Here is a 13,042-nt window from a genome sequence, read left to right as displayed (position 1 = left end):
GGATGTGGCATTGTTATTTTGAGGGGGAAAGTGGTATCAGATAACAAATGGGTCCCTTTTGGTAATAAATTGCTATGATGCTAAGCATATTTGAAAATAACAATTTTTACATGTTGTCCAAAAGTTGAAATGTGACTTGCATGACTTAGCATTAAGAAACATTTTGGCTTTTAGTCATTCTCAAATACCTAATCAGTGGACATACTGCAAATTCTTATTTGGACATTTAAATGCGATTTTCCCCTTTGGAACATACCTCATATTTTGCATCTGATAAGACAAGCAAGCACCATCTGCTTGGTTTTTAAATTGACATTTTCATCACCTGAGTGTGTTCTTTTATGTCATTTTCAGGAGGAAGTAATACAAAATTTGAAAATAAAATTGAAAGGCTTAAATTTCTAGGATTATTCTCTCTACTATTAAGAAGTACATAGGAATCATAGAAAAACATTAAAATATGTTATGATTCCAAAAAGTTATACTATACTTGAGATCAAAAGATAGAGTTAAATTTCTTATATATTCAAATTCAATATAGTATTTTATCTAACGTGCATTTTCACATGATTTTCATTTTGAAAAACAACAGCTGTTTAGGAATATCTCTTTAAGTAATGTCATTCATTAAGTAACTTCTATCGTGTTTGTAATACATATATTTATGAATAACATATTAATAGATATATAATGCCATTCTAAAAAATCAAAAAAATATTCTTAGGGTTTTAGAGATAATTTGTTAAAAAATGTACTTTAAAAAACTAGTAATGACTTGTGACTTTACTGACCTATTAAGTGATTGGATAACAATAAGACACATTGCCATATTAAGACTCATTCAACAGATTCTTAATGCCTCCTTCTTAGTATGTGCTGAGAACAGGTAATATAGAGAGGAAAGATGCCTGATAGTAAGGCTAGTGGAAATTCCCACATATAAACAAACCAATACAAACACCAACATAGTATTATGACAATTTAAGCATGGTATACATTTGTAAGGCTTGATGACTCTTCAGGTGAGGGGATGATTAACCATCTCAGGGCAAAGACAAGGGAAGAATTTATAGATGATATGAAAACTGAACTAAAAGAACGAACTATAACATAGGACAGTCTGGTGGTGCATTTTGTGAGGAAAGATTGTCATATCAGAGAGCCAGAATATAAGTAGAAATGCGTGAAGTTGACAATGAGTAAGATGTATTCCTATACCTGTATATAGCGCATTATCCTTCAGGCAGAAGCTGCTGATGGAGTCTGGTGGATAATGAGAGTTCATGGAGAGTCTTAATATGCTCTTCTAAGAAGTTTTGAGGCAATTTTAAAATGGCATTGCATTGCAGATGGCATTGTAAGGCTCTCATATAAGCAAATTTGGACATTAAAAAGTACTCCAGAAGCAGTGTTGAAAATAGGCTGTTCAGGAGAATATTTGAGATATTGTAAAATTTTGTTTTTTTAGAAACATTTTCAGGTATTAAAATAAAAGGTGAGACTGGACATGTCAAAAAAGAATATATAATGATGATATGTTTAAGGATCATACACATTTGGAATATTTTCTTATTTCCTGATTTGAATAATTGAATAGATATTGATTCCAGTTTTTGAAATACAAAAAAAAAAGAGTAGGGATAGTTTTTGAGAAATGGTATTGAGTCAGTTCTGGATTTACTAAGTTTGAGACACATCTGTGTGACGTCCAACTGCAGGTGCTAAATATGTAGCTGGACCTATGAACCTGGAAGCTCAGGATAAATTTTCAATAAGAGTTAATTAAAATGTAAATATTAGTTGAAGTCACAGAGAAAATTATTTATTTGAAGATAAGGCATAAAATGAATAGAAAATTCTTTGGAACTCAGAAAAAATTGTGGAAAGGAAGAGCACTAAGTAAGGTATCTGAGAAAGACCCTTTCTTTCTTTTTTTTTTTTTAAGATTTTATTTATTTGACAGAGAGAGACATAGTGAGAGAGGGAACACAAGCAGGGGGAGTGGGAGAGGGAGAAGCAGGGTCCCCGCTGAGCAGGGAGCCCAATGCGGGGCTTGATCCCAGGACTCTGGGATCATGACCTGAGCCGAAGGCAGACGCTTGACTGAGCCATCCAGGCGCCCCAAGACCCTTTCTTAAGACCAAAGGAAAAGAAATTGGAGCCCATGAATAAGATGTTGTGAAAGAAACATCGAAGGAAATATGAAAAATAATACCATTCAGAATTTCTAGAAATATAGAGTGCTTAAGAATTTCAAATGCTGGGGCGCCTGGGTGGCTCAGTCGTTAAGTGTCTGCCTTCGGCTCAGGTCATGATCTCAGGGTCCTGGGATCGAGCCCCGCATCGGGCTCCCTGCTCAGCGGGAAGCCTGCTTCTCCCTCTCCCCCTGCTTGTGTTCCCTCTCTCGCTGTGTGTCTCTCTCTCTGTCAAATAAATAAATAAAAATCTTTAAAAAAAAAAAAAAAAAGAATTTCAAATGCTATGAAAAGTTATATCAATCCAGTTCTGAAAAATGCCTGGTTTATATCGTAACTAAGTAGGATGACTTTGAAATTAGGGAAAGATGTTTCAGTGGATGTTGGGAGCAGATGGCATTGCATTAGTTTTAGGTGAAGAGACAGCCAGGAACTGAAATAATGAAATTAGACAAGATATTTTAAACTAGACAAAGCCTTTTCATATCATTAGTCAAAAAGATGACACTATTTAATCCATGAAGTCCTATCTTTGTACATCTATGATTCATGAGGAGTCCAATTATACAACAAACCCTAATATTTGAAATACCATAAAGAAAAACAAAAATATTTTATAAAAGTTAACTTTTACTGTAAGCTATGAATATGATTAAAAAGGCATTCTATGGCCAATGAAATGGATGCATTTTCTCCGTTATGCATTTAATACCCTTTTATCTACACATAGAAACAATACTGGCCCACCTAAAATTATTAATGCTTCTTCATCTAAAAATGCAAATATTATTAACTTCAGGGTCAATAAAATAAATACTGGGCGCCTGGGTGGCTCAGTTGGTTAAGCAACTGCCTTCGGCTCAGGTCATAATCCTGGAGTCCCAAGATCGAGTCCCACATTGGGCTCCCTGCTCAGCAGGGAGTCTGCTTCTCCCTCTGACCCTCCCCCCTCTCATGTGCTCTCTCTCTCTCATTCTCTCTCTCAAATAAATAAGTAAAATCTTTAAAAATAAATAAATAAATAAATACTAATATATCATTATGGAAGTCACAAAATGTTAACTATTTTACTTGACGACTTGATCTGCTTAAAAGAGTTCTTCCCCTTTATTATGTGATTTTAATATTGTATGTGTTATTTTTTTTATTTTAGAAAGCAGGGGTGGATTGAATAAAATATATCCAGGATTCACACATACACACACACACACATACACATGTAACAATAATAAATAACTCAGGAAAAAATACAAACTAAAAGTTAAGCAAAATAAGCAAGTAAACAAACAAAAAGCCAAAATAATACTACCTTCTGGGTATTACCAAATAATGACAAACTGCATATATTTATGTGTCTATAAATCCATGTATAAAAAGTGTAATTTTTATTGAATATTTTTTTATTTCTAAATTTCATCCATCTGAGAGAAGATTATTAAGAGATGACATTGGTGAATGTTATCATCTTTCCTCAGACCTGGTTACTTATATCAAATAATGGTATAACTAAGTGCCTAGAAATGAATGTAAATATGAAATATAAAGTATAATATTCTTTCTAAAATAAATTGCAGACTACTTAGAGTAATTAAACATCTGTCCATGAAAATTTAACTAGAAATACAGATAACAAATTTAAAATGTCAGAAAAGTAGAATAGAGTTTGAGTGATGCAGAGATGCCACGTAAATACTGTAAAAACTGGGAAGCATTATGGACTTAATAAGAGTCGTAATTTAGATCTGGATTGGAATGAATGTGAACAATGTAATAAAGACAGCATTGTCTCAGAATACAATACAACTAATCATTACTGGTCACTCAGAAAATGATGTTATTTCTTCGGGGATGTCATCATGTGGTCCTGTGTTACATGTGATTGTAATCCATATGCTTTTCTAATAACTACTACCCTGTGTGGTCAGGGGTTCAGTGGAGACCCTAGATACCAAAAGACTTGGTCCTGGCACACTTGAAGAAGTGGAGGAAAACATGTGACTTTCCACCTCTCTCTCCCTCTCTATGTATACATTATAGAGTCACAATGGCCTTCAACTGGTTTTATTTGCTCGTTCTTTTACAGTTGTGCACATTTCAAACTCCCAAAGAAAAATTAAAGAAATTAAATAAAATAAATGCTCATGTTAGGAAATGTACTACTCTACATAAAAGTTACACCTTGAAGCATAGTGTCATGTTATTATTGATTACATGAATAAAATACATATATCATATATTTTATGATTTTACTTTATTACATTGCTTGTAATTTAAAATATATTTATATAGTCATTTTAGTTAATATTTTATTAAACATAGTTATTAAATATTCTGTCAAACAATTAGGTATTTACTATACATATTTATTATTAAATTATTATTAATAATGTTTGTAAATATGTTAAACATATTTGTTATTAAATATTAGAATATTAATATTTGTTATTTTTATATTTTACTTTATAATTACAATTTACTCATCTTAAAGTATATACTTTATTAGTAATGCAATTATCTACCTTGAGGTTTCAATTTTGGATTACCTCATATTTTTAGAGAAAGCCTAATTTATTTTATAATAAAACATTTTCTCACAATATATTAAGTTGTTTCGCATTTTGTGCTATTAAAATATTCAAGAGCCTTAACAAAATTATGTACAAATTTATAACTGGTTATTTTCATTCTTCTGTTAACACAAACAGTAAAGATGGTAAGACTGGTGCTAGTTCTTTGGGGAGACTGGGAGAAGGCGGGATATTATACACATTGATCAACTCTTTCCTCCCCAGAGGGAAGATGAGAGGTGGGATTTATTTATTTATTTATTTTTTGTCTGTTCACTCTGTGCTCAGGGCAGGGATGGGGGTGGGTGGCTGGGCTCTTGTTGGGGGAGGTGAGGATGAATCTATGGTCTCTCCCAGCCCATGCTACTGTTAGGGCTGGATTGTGCTGGGACTTTCAGAGCTCCAAGATTGGCAAGACAAGTGACAGGGTCAATTCTTTCCCTCCCCAGGGAGAAACTGAGAACTAGGATTTTCCATCTGCTTGCTCTGTGCTGAACAGAACAGAGTATGCATGGCTTCTACTACCCCAAGACACTGTCTTCATTCTCTCCCAAGGGACTAGACTATGTGGGTTCCATCAGAACTACAAGAGGGTAAGATAGAAGGCAGTCCTCTGAGGAGCCCATAAAGAAAGTTTGTGGTGCCAAGCAAGTGAATCGATCTCCTTCCTCCCCTGGGAGGATCTGGGAGCTAGGGGTTCTCTTCCTGATTATATGTTGTTGCACAAGGACAAGGACCCTGGAAAAAGGATGTTCTGAATCTCCCTACCTTTTTTGGTTAGTCTAATTTCACATTTACTCAGGGTGCTGTAGCCATTCAATTTCAATTCTGGATTTCTCACAAAGGAAATTTATCTATGAATTGTTGTTGAATCAGTGTTTTAATGGGGGAAAGGGAGCCCAGAGCTTTTCTACTCTGTGTTGAATAACTTTATTTTCATTGATAATTATAGTTGACTTGAGTTGAATAAATACAAAAAATGTTTAGAATAATAGGTTAGCATTTATGTTGGAAGATATAAGGCTTATGTGGAAGACAAATGCATTTTTTTTTACTTAGTTTTTTTTTTTTTTTTTCGCTTGTACCTTTGCAACAAACACTTTTTTCAGTAGCAATGAAGGCAGAGGAAGAAAATAAAAAGAGATCTGGAGTAAATAAAGGGAGAAGAAAAGAGAGAGAGAAAAATTGAGCAAAGGAGTAAAACTTCTCCCAGAGAATAGGAGTGAAAGTTAATATTAAAAGAGCAGAGAGAAAGAGAAAATAAAAATGAATTATAGCACTTCATCATTTTCAGAAAATAAAATGAAGTCAGAAGAATAAAAATATAACTAATAGGAAGAAATTTGTATTTCCTAAAAATATAGAGAGAGATATTACTATTCTTATGTTTAAAAGAAGGGTGCTTCTTGGCGCTTCAGCTTCTACTGTGCAAAAATCTTGATTTTTATCCATAACTTTTTTTGTTTGTTTTTTTTCTTACACCAGGTTATATATAAAGCTATAGATATAAGGAAAAATCAGTCATTCTCAACTGGCTCTAAAAGAAGGCAGTATTTCTTTACCAAAGTGAACTTGGGGGGCGCCTGGGTGGCTCAATCGTTAAGCGTCTGCCTTCGGCTCAAGTCTTGGTCCCAGGGTCCTGGGATTAAGTCCCACATCGGGCTCCCTGCTTAGTGAGAAGCCTGCTTCTCCCTCTCCTATTCCCCCTGCTTGTGTTCCCTCTCTCACTGTGTCTCTTTCTGTCAAATAAATAAAATCTTAAAAATAAAAAAGTGAACTTGGAAGTTTTTCTGAATAATGGTAAAGAATCTTCCTACACCCATTTAAAAATACGTAACCATCATAAAAAAGGGGTCATATGGGAAGGATTCATCTTCTTTCAGACTCAAGTTCAATAAAAAGGAAATTGTAACCAAAAGCTTCTTTGCATGCAATCATCTCTAGCTTTGCAAACACATGGGGACATCATTGAACCAGATCCTCAGTTTTGTACAACCTCTTCACCATACTGCTGAAAGTACCTTGTTTCTACTTCTACTACTCATTCTTTCTTGCTTGAGGCAGCTCCTACCAGATCAGAAGAGTCAACTATTCACATTTCTTCCCACAAGTTCAGTAACAACAACCCACTGGTAGCTTAAAATTGGCCATGGTGGGAATATTTACACAACTGAAATCAGCAAAGGTTACAAATCAAGGTTTTCTCAGCAAAGGTTACACATCAGGACTTTCTTTTTCTCTTTTGCTTTCTGTCAAGCGAAGGATGTTTGGCGTTTACTCACACGGCATCACTTGCCCTTCACCAGTCATAGCACTCTGAAATTTAAACCTCCTTCCAAATTATATTCCACCTTGGACCAGCATGTAGTCCGTGGCTTGGATCACCACTGCCATTATTGCAGCAACCAACATGAAAATTGCCCTGAATAATAGAAAGGGAAAGAGAAATCCTCTAACTCAAATCATTCAGAAATTAAATTTCTCAAAACTCTCTTCCTTACTTTGAAATTTTTTCCATATCCAACACCTTCCACCTCTACCACCCTCATACTGATGATAGATGTGTAATAACCAGTTCTCTACATTTATAAATTGTTGATGAAGAGCAACTTTATGGGGCAATTAGTGATCACAGAGCCATGCGATCTTTATTTTTAATTGAAATTGATTTTTGAGATAATTGTAATTCACATGCACTTGTAATAAAAAAAAATAAAGAGATCCCTGGTATACTTTGTCCGATTTCCCCTACTGATGACATTTTGTAAAATTATGGTATAACGCCACAACTAGTATATTGACATTGTTACAGTCCACCAATCTTATTCAGATTTTACTTGTTTTTACCAGTTTTACTTGCACTTACATATCATTATGTGGATGTGTGTGTGTGTGTGTGTGTGTGTAAGTGCTATGCAATATTATCACTTGCGCAGGTTATGGATGCACTACCACAGTCCAGACAAGGAACAGATCCAATATTACAAGGATCCCATGTGATGCAGTTTTATCACCACGCCCAACACCCTTCACCTGCCCCCCTGCACAAACCTATCCTCTGGCAAACAAAAACTGTCTTCATTTCTAAAATTTCATCATTTAAACCTGTTATATAAATAAAAATATTGCAGTATGTAAGGTTTAAGTTCTTTGTGTTGTTGTTGTTGTTGTTGCTGCTGTTGGTTATCATGGAGATGTATCCAAGTTTCTGTTTTATTGCTGAATAGTATTCCATGGTATATACGGACCACAGTTTGTTCCACCATTCACCAATTGAAGGATATCTGGGTTGATTCCAGGCATTGGTTATTATAAATAAAGCTGAAATATTTGTGTACAGATTTTGTGTGAGCATAAGCTTCATTTCTCTACATTAAATGACCAACAGTGTAATTGCTGGGTTATATGGTATATTGGTTGGCTAAGGCTATGGGAACAAATACCACAGACCAGGTGGCTTAAACAACAGAAATTTATTTTCTCACATTTCTCGAGACTGAAAGGCCACGATCAAGGTGCCCGCAGGATTGTTGTCTGATGAGAGCTCTGCGCTTGTGGTGCACATGGCTATCTTCTCATTGTGTGCTCCTATGTATATGTGTACAAGGAGAGAGATGGCATGCTCTCTGATGTCTCTTCATCCCAAAACACTAATCTTATTGGGTCAGAGTTCCATTCTTATGACCTCATTTAACATTATTCAAGTCTTTAGAGAACTCATCTCCAAATGTAGTCATACTGGAGGTTAGGGTTTCTACATAAGAATGTGGGAAGGATAGGCCCCTGGGTGGCTCAGTCAGTTAAGCGTCTGCCTGTGGCTCAGGTCATGATCCCGGTACCCTGGGATCGAGCCCCGCATCGGGCTCCCTGCTCGGCGGCAGGCCTGCTTCTCCCTCTCCCACTCCCCCTGCTTGTGTTCCTTCTCTTGCTTTGTCTCTCTCTGTCAAATAAATAAATAAAATCTTTAAAAAAAAAGAATTTGGGAAGGATAAAAACATTCAGTCCATAATATATGGTTATTAGGCATTTTGTTTTATAAGAAAATGTCAAACTATTTTTTAGAGTGGCTGGGCCATTTTACATTCCATCCAACAATGTGTAAGTGATCCAAGTTTCTTGCATCTTCACCAGAATTGGTGGTGTCACTATTTTTTTTTATTTTAGCCATTCTGATATGTCTGTTGTGATATCTCCTTGCAGTTTTAATTTTCATATCCCTGATGACTAATAGTGCTGAACATCTTTTCATGTGTTTATTTGTATATATATATTTGTGAAATGTCTGTTCATGTCTTTTGCTATCTTAAAATTTCATCAGATTGTTTATTTTTATTGTTGAATTTTGAGCATTCTTTGTGTTTCTAAATGCTAGTCCTTTGTTGGATATGTAATTTGGAAATATATTCTGCCACTCTGTAACTTGTATTTTTTTATCCTGGTCTCATGAACTTCCTTAGAGTAGACATTTTTTTAAAAATCTTTATAAAGTTACATTTATCACTTTTTTCTTTCATGAGTCATGATTTTGGTTTGAGTATAAGAAATTTTTATCAAATTCTAAGTCCTGAAGATTTTCACCTATTTTTTTCCTAAAACTTTTGTAGTTTTACATCTTAAATTTAGTTGTGAGGTTTAAATTGAACTTTGTGTGTGGGGGGGAAGGGGGGCGTTCTCTATTCTGTATTAGTGTATGTGTCTGTCGCTTTGCCATTACCACCTAGTCTTAATATAAGGTAAGATCATTTTCCCAACTTATTCGTTTTATAAAGATTGTTTTTGCTATTATAAGTTCTGTTGCTTAGGAATCTTAGTGTTCCTGGTTATAGGAAAAAAGTAGATATTTAAACGTTTATATAAGGAAAAAGAAGAAGTTTAAATTCAATGATATAATTCCATCTTAAGAAGCTAGAAAAAAAGAAAAAATAACCTAAAGGATATAGAAAAAATAAATAATAATAAAACTAAACATCAAAAAAAATAGAAATCATATAATAGAATTTAAAAGCCAAAAGTTATTTATTTTGAAACATTATTGGAATGATTAAATCTCTGGCAGAAATGACCAAAGAGAGAGAGCAGAGACAGAGAGAGAAAAAGAGGGAGGGAAGGAGAGAGGAAAAGAGAGAAAAAGAGAGTTAGTGTGTGTGTGTGAGAGAGAGAGAAAGAGAACTAATAACCAATATTTAAGAATGAACAAGATCACTGGCTGAGAAAGGAGGTTAACTAGAAAGAAGAATGAAAGAGTTTTCTGGAGTAATGAGCATATTCTCTATCTTGACTGGACTGCTGACTACATAATATACACATTTGTCAAGGAACTAACCACTTAGGTTAGTATATGTCATTGCATTTAAATTTTACATCAATAATACAATTTTAAAAAGAAAACCTAAGGGCCAATGACATACAGACTTACTTCAGGAGAGCACGCAGAGAGAAAAGCATTGAATAAAGGCTGGAATTTTGAATAACACATAGAATACTAGGAACTTTTGAGTTTGGAATGTAATTCCAACAAAACTGTGGTATTACAAACCTAAAGTTTAATAGGGTTTTAATATTTCTGATGATGTTGATATTTTTTATTGTTCAATCATGTTATTGATAGAATTCTCTTTTGTTAATGACTTAAAAGCATCCATTGTATTTAGCAGGTATTGGCTGAACTAAGGGATAGTGAATCCCCCACAAGGCAAACAACATTGAGATGTGACAAGGAAATGAAGAATAAGGATAATAAGCAAGTATTCATATTTTCAATATGCTTGATTAACTTGGAGAGAAAAGTGAAAAACAAAAAACAAAACTCAGGCTTTAAAAAAATACAGAAAAGATTGTGTTGGATTTATATCTACATATCCAGTGTAACTGCTATATTTCTCTTCAGAATTTGTGTGTCAATTGCTCAATGTGTAATAAAGTTTTCTTTTATTTGGATAAAAAAATAGAACACCATAAATAGCAAGATCTCCATTCTCAAGAGTAAGCCTCAGTTAGTCGTCTAAAAAACTTTGTTAGAGAAGACAAAGATATTTTTTAAAGATTGTTTTGGACATAGTGCATTGTTAAGGGAATATACAACTGTTTAGTGACATTAATTAGGTGTAAGGTTGAAGTTAGACTTAAAACAGATGATAGACTTCAAATAAATATATGGTAATTATTAAGTATAATAATTATTAAGCAATAATTATTGTATATAATTATTAATATAATAACTATTAAGTAAGAATTATTAAGTAGTACATAATTCTTATGTAGCCCATTCATCAAATATAAAGAGAGATACATATTTTATTTTATTTTAGATGAGGATATTTGGGTTTTATTTTGTTTTATAAGGACAATTATACTAGTGTTCATTTGTAGAAGATCACTTTTGAACACATAGTTGGTTCTCCATGACTGTATAAATGAATGTATAAAAGAACAGATGTTTGAAATTATATAAGCAAGTATGGAAGCTGACTTGGTGAAGTCACAGATATGGTTTGGAATGAGCCTACAGTGTTTATAATGCAAATAGCCATCCTGATTACACACAGGAAGATTCACAGACTGTACCTTCAAAATACAATAATCACCATCACATTTCAGTTCACATTTAGCCACCTGTTTTTGATTACTTGGTACCAGCTGTCAATTTGCAGCTATTTATATTGATGTCACAAGGTGTCCTCTTTCTGCTGGAGTCCTACAGTTGACACCATGCAAAAGCCCCTTCGTGTTTTCCCTGAAGCTCACTGCGAAGACAGCCTCGCTCCCTTCAGTACCAACATACACTCAAATTTGAATAGACATGCAGCCCAGCTGGGAGCAGATCCTCAGGCCCATTGAGTGAATGCCAATGCCGTATCAGCATCAAAAACAGTTATTGAAGAGCCAAGTGGAAGAATAAACACTAAAATATTAAATGTGCTCTTATCCACTCTGCTCCTACTGCACTGGTCACTTTTCTGTTCTTAAAACAACTCTTTTAAAGAATTAGGAAGAGCAGTTAACATTACCTATGATTGACTGATTGATTGATTGATTGCCTATATCGTTTCATCTAAATAGAAGCTCTGTGAGAATGGTAATCTCACCTCTTCTGTTTAACAATACTTCCATCTCCTAAGCTATTCTTTATAAATCTCAATTTTTTTAAAGATTTTATTTATTTATTTATTTGAGAGGGAGAGTGAGAGAGAACAAGAGCAAAAGCAAGAGCAAGGAGGGGAAGAGGGAGAGGGAGAAGCAGACTCCTCGCTGAGCAGGGAGCCCCATTGTGGGGCTCAATCCCACGACCCTGGGATTACCACCTAAGCCAAAGGCAGATGCTTCACCAGCTAAGTCACCCAGGCGTCCCTATAAACAACTATTGACTAAAAAAAAAATCATTTCATCTGTTCATCTATGGGATTTTGGTCTCAAATATTGTACATGAATGCTTTAGAACATATTTTATACATACAAAATGGAACTGATCTTAAAGAATAATTTTAACATCAGGTGAAGATATATACATTCTACTTTACTTTCTGTTTTAATTAGGTGATTATCTGCTAAATGAGACTTAAAAGATTTTCATTCACAAAAGACTGGAAGACATAATTTTTCCTGCCTTCACAATTTGCTTATGGCTAGTCTTGGATCTATCTGTGCCCACTTCAAATACGTGGGCTACTTTGGCCCCCTAAATATATTAATATATCAATACAAAAAATGTCAATACATTTTGTACAATACTTTTTTTTTTTTATGAAGGAATGACTAAGAAACTGTAACAATAGTGCTGTCATTTTTCTTTTTCCTTTCATATATATTTTTATCAATAAAAGAGATGAAACAATTAAAATCCTAGTAGGGATCAAATGGTACTTGCACTTAAGGCAATTTGAAGATAGTTTAATTGAGAGACTATTTATAGGAATATGGAAGAACTTAGTAATAGCAAATTCCTTTTCCCAATTTTAGGCCTAAGCAGGAAAAAAAAAAAAAAGACAGCTGTTACCAGAAAGAAGGTGTGTGAAGGCTGCCCCCTGACAAGAGCTGTGATGTTAGGTCAAAGGATGCAACTGACCTAGTGCCCCTACAATTGGTGGTGAGGAGGTATATCTATATCTGTAAATCTATCTACATCTATCTAATCTTCTCTATCCATCTATATACCTTCCTACCTACCTACAGCATTATCTATCATCTATCATCATCATCTATCAAACTGTCTAATTTATTTATCTCCAGTCTCACCCTCCCTCCTCCTTCCCCATGCTCTTCATTTTCTAAACCCTAACAGAC

General features: G+C 34.3%; 1 protein-coding gene across 1 annotated transcript in view; it reads right to left on the bottom strand.

The window, feature by feature from the left end:
- Positions 1 to 13,042, bottom strand: part of FSTL5 (follistatin like 5) — a 637,910-nt gene that overhangs the window by 345,090 nt on the left and 279,778 nt on the right. The gene's annotated exons all lie outside the window — the stretch shown is intronic.

This window comes from Leptonychotes weddellii, chromosome 2 (assembly GCF_054177405.1).
Source record: "Leptonychotes weddellii isolate Sample4059 chromosome 2, ASM5417740v2, whole genome shotgun sequence".
Classification (NCBI taxonomy): Eukaryota; Metazoa; Chordata; class Mammalia; order Carnivora; family Phocidae; genus Leptonychotes; species Leptonychotes weddellii.
Note: the sequence above shows the minus strand (reverse complement) of the source record. Positions and strands in the feature narration are given on the sequence as shown.